Here is a 5,103-nt window from a genome sequence, read left to right on the forward strand (position 1 = left end):
GGCCCTTGGAAAGTGTATAGCCTTCTCCTAGGCTACACCCCTGGCCAGACCCATGGAAGGGACGTGACACTATTTGATCCATCTCAGAGTTCAGGGAGTAGGGATGGTGGTCCCAGTAGCTCCCACACTTGTACCTTGAGAGGAGTTGCAAGACTGGACAAGATCTTTTTTAGATCTGAATGCAGCTGCTTCTCCTTGGGACAGCAACCCTATATGTCTCTGGGAACTCCAAGATATGACAAAATATGGGAGAAAGGTGTGAGGAGAGCTGGAGTCAGGTGTATTAGAGAGCAGCTCCAGGTCCCAGAGCCTTAGGACGGGAGCTCTGAGCTCCAGTTCCTTTGAGGCCCAGGAAAGAAGGAAGCAGGTGGAGCCCTGACGTGTTCAGGATATTAGGGAGCAGCTGATGGCCAGGGGTACACACACCTCTGTTGCTCACCTCTCCCAAGCTAAGGGCCTCCGGCCTGGAGACTGTCCTAGGCTGCCATAGGCCACAGTGGTGCTTTGTTTTTTTAATTTTTTTACTCTTTCTCATATGTAGCAAGCCACCCTTCCCTCTGCGGCCACTTAGGCAGGCTGTGCTCTCTGGGGCTGGCCTGGCTGTCTAGTTTCCGGGGAGGCAGAGGCAGGGACTTTGAGGCCTTAGTCACCATCCATGACATCACCTCATCTCACCTCCTGTAAGACAGGGATCTGGCAGATGTCCCCAGACCTCCTGACTCAGGCCGGCCTTTCAGCTTTTCTACCCCACTCTTGGGGGCTGCTGGCTGAAGAGGGTCAAGGTGGGGTCAGAGGAAGCTGGATGGTGGAGGTGGCATGGGCAGAGGTTCCTTGTGCTTGGTGTTGGGTCAAAATGCTGGGAAGCTGGCTTTGGAGATCCTTCCTCACCATCCAGCTACCTGCCAGTCCTTTCCCCGCCATAGCCTCCCATTTTCATGCTCCCCCAATCCCTCACACTAGCCACTCATCCTTAGTGGGCATGGCCAAGTGGGCGGAACAGCAGCCTGATGGCCCCAGACTTGATGATGAAGCCTAGAGAGGTACTGAGGAGCAGACTCAGGAAACTGACCGTGGCTGATGTCTAGTCCAGTCATATCATGCCCTGACCCCTTCCCACCTGGAAGACGTCCTGGCTCGGGGGAGTAGGTCTCATGATAGCTGTGCAGGTTTTGTGCCCTGAGGTCCGTGGGCTATACCCCTGGCTTTCCTGCCTGGAATGAGTTTGGGCTTAACGTATCACCGCCCCACCCTGACGTGCTGTCAGTGGTGTTAGAGTGTAAAGACCTGCAGGTGGGGACCCACAAGCTAGAGGTGGGAAGGACAAGGATCTTCTCTGAAGGAGTGTGAGTGGGAGTTGAGGGTTCACCCTACAGGGTATCATAGCCTCCCACCAGCATCTCCAGCAAGGTGGGTGGGGCCGCCACCGGACTAGCGTCAAGTCCTGTTCACTCCAGTTCGGTGCTTTGGGATCCCAAGCTTCCTTGTTAATTTAAGTCTGAAAAGAAATCTGGGTACACTTGACCCCTGTGCCAGTGATGGACATCCATCCCCTGTGCTTTGTTGGGCTCCTGTGTTGTCCCTGATGCCATTTTTCTGTCCTCACATCAGTATTAACCCCTGCCTTTCAGTGTACAATTTGTCTCATTCCTTTCTCACCTTCCCCTGAAATGAATAAAGTCTCCCAGCTCCCGTCCTTGTGTGGGCTGGCAGAAATCACATGAAACCTTGTCTGCTTTCCTTTGGGAGCTGCAGCCCAGGCCCATTTCCACCCTCATCAGTCCCCATTGGCTGCAGGAAGAAGCCAAGATCCCAAGCAGATGGGAGGGGAACCAAACTGGGGAACAGGAAGCCTCCTGGCCCTGGATTCTGCCCCTCAGGCTGCCAAGGGCTACGCCTAGCCCTAATCTGGGATCAGGTTTCCCATCCAGCTGTAAGGTGCCTCTTCCTCACCCAGCTCCCAGGATATAGCCAGGGCACAGCTCTCCACTGTCAATCAGTTCATTTCAGAAAACCGTAGCAACCAAGATCTGAAGTCCCTTCTCAGCAGTTGCCCAGTCACAGCTCTGAGAAAACCTCTGGCCCTACCACTTTGTCCATTGGCTCTAGACCTCTTAGCCACCCACACTAAGGGCCACACTGAAAACCAAACCAAAGCACGCAAGAATTATGTTCGAACCCATAGCATTTGTTAGCCAAAATCATTTCTCACATGTCTCTCCTGGGGCTTAAGAGTAAAACTCAGACTTGTAAGAGAGGGGCCATGTCACAGACCAGCCAAACCCCACCTGGTCCTGGCTAGGACAGTGTAGCACAGAAAACCTCTGTCATCTTCAGTGGTTGGGTCAGCATGGCAGCTGGAGAGGAAAGCGATGTTAGTATCTGGGAGTAGCTTGAACTATACACTTAAGAGACAGTTTTGTTGCCAGCTAAACTATACCCCCAGATTTTAAAACAAACAAACAAACAAACAAACAAACAAAAACAAAAAACCAAAAACCACAACCACTACCACATTTACCTAAAAGTAACCAGAATTTGTGACTGGTGAATGCATGTAATTCCAGTTACAGTGAAGCACAGCAGAGAACTTGGAAGCCCAGTGGTACAGGTCCACACTGGGCCAAGTGCTCTCGAACAGAAAGATAGGGATGGCCTGGGGTGAGCCTAGGCCATCACAGTTATGCTAAGCCAGTTCCATAGAATGCAGATATGTTGCTGCTGACCTCTGGGCTGCCCAGAACCAGTTTCCTGGGGGGAAAGCAGTTCCTTTATTCTCTACTGCCCAGGTTCTCTGGCCCCATCTCATTGAGGCATGTGACAACATTGATATTTCCCAAAAGCCCTAAAGCGACTGATGGACTGACTCCTCCTCTCCATCTGCCAGGACCTATCGTTTCGACTGCTGCTGTGGAGGGTAGTGGCAGTGGGAAGCACTTGTCATACCAGGACTAAGATTGACCCACATGCAGGTTGCCTGGCAACACAGTGTTTGTCAAGGTGGGGTGCAGAACCAGCTGTCAAGGCCTGGAGGTGGAGGAGACAGGTCAATTCTTTGAGCCAGCCCACAAGACAACTTTCCAATCCCTAGCCAGTGAGAATTTGCTAATAGGAAACAAAATTTCCAAGAATTTAGGAGTAATAGCATTAAGAAGTCATTTTCTTCTGGGCTGAGATCCTACTCAGTAGGGTCATAGGGACTGGGGACAGGACAGAAGGTCCAACGTCTCAGCAAGACACATGGAATTCACATTTTTCTGCTCCAGGGTGAGCTGATCTGCACCACCACCAGGCTTTCTAGATGACCCTTGTGTTCAACAATTAAAGGACAGACAAGGGGGCACCAGGCTCTTGGTGGGGAGGTGGCCTGAGTCCCAGACAGCTCCTTTCTGGTAGAAGCCAGAGATGGGCCTTCATGCCCTGGGAAAAGAGAAACTGCATCCTCCATTACTTAACACAGTAAAACCCAGTTCTCCAGTGACTCACTACATACCAGCATAGAAGCTAGAATCAAAAGCCAACAAAGTCGGTGATCGTAGTCCTTCTCAGTCTCCAGGAAGGCTGTTTCTGAGCTTAGCTCCCAGACCCCTGTTCCTCTGGAAAGACAGAGAAGCACAGGCCAGCGAAAGACTAAGCGAAGATTCAAGATGCTGGGTCTGTCACTGGGTCTGTTTCCTCCGATGTAAGAGGCTATGGAGACCACACCCCTATGGCCTCCTAGCTATGCTGTTATCTTTTCCCTAAAGTGCAAGCAGGGAAATAGCTCAGGAAAGTGTTTGCTATACAAGCAAGCCAATGTAAAACTGGATATGGTGGTTCCCCAGTGCTGGGGAGGCAGAAAGGTGGATCCCTGCAGCTCACTGGTCAGTCGGTCTGGATTGCTTTGTGAGTTCGATGGATCCTGAGGAATGACAGCCACAGGTGATCTCTGATTGCCACATGCACAATCACACACATCCATGAACACATGCACCCAGACGAACATGCACCTTGCACGATAGAGAACGTGGGTGCATGCACACCAACAGCTGAAGCTCAGTGTACACTGTTAACCAAAATTCCCAGTGTGTGTTTAGTGACTAAGGTGAGGCCCTGGGGGAGCCTCCATGCATGGAACGAGCACTAGAACACAAAGCTTAGAGCTTTCAGATACCTCCCAGCCCACAGGGCCAGTCATCCCACCTTTCTGGGAACAACACAACCATGGGTTCGATCTCCTACATGAGTGTTTGACGCTCAGCATCCTTTGCTATGGCACAAGCAATAGAGCCCTAAAAGCTGTCAGGTACTCCTTCAGCTTCCCTTCACCAAAGGATGTAAACGCAGAGGCAAGGGATTAAGTGATTTATCTAGTCGACAACCAGGCTGGCCAAGGCAAGGCTCCTAGATCCTACTCCCTGGCTAAATTTGCTTTCTCCCCAGTCAGTGGATTCTGGCCAAGTTCACCAGCAGCTCCAGGAAGCTTTAAATAAGCTACCTGGAGAGACAGCGACTGGAGACTGAGCATGGTGCTGGCAAATTGTTGAGGTGAGACAGAAAACCACACCTTCGTCTCCCTTGGCTCTGGCTTGGCATACTGCAGAGGGAGCCCAGAGGACAGAATATCGGTTAGGCCCGGTGAGGAAAAGAAGTGTAGACGCGTTCCAACGACAGATGGCCCAAGCTCAGCCCTGGCTCCACCACAAGAGATGATCAGAAATAGATACCCGGCAAGAAGCATCTGCCACCCACGTCACGCCTCACGGAGCTGCCACTGCTCTGACCAGGAACATCCCGCTTTCCACACCAACCCGTCTGTAAAAGTCTATAGAGACACAAGGCAGCAGATGGAAGGAGAGCGAAAAGCAGCTAAATTAGAGTCCTTCCCTTCACACGTGGGGACAGCGAAGGGCAGGGCAGGGGACTTCACTCAGCCCTGTTCCTCCCAAGCTTCAGAGCACAGGGAAGACAACAGAGACAGATGGCAGACATTTCTGTTCTCCATTTAGATCCTGAGACCCCACCCTCAGGACCAAAGCTCCTCAGACCCTTTCTCTGCCCACCACATTCTCCAGCTCTCTCTCAAACCCCATGCTTTTCAGAGTCCTAACAGTAAGACCAACAATG

This window comes from Rattus rattus, chromosome 7 (genome assembly GCF_011064425.1).
Source record: "Rattus rattus isolate New Zealand chromosome 7, Rrattus_CSIRO_v1, whole genome shotgun sequence".
Taxonomy (NCBI): domain Eukaryota; kingdom Metazoa; phylum Chordata; class Mammalia; order Rodentia; family Muridae; genus Rattus; species Rattus rattus.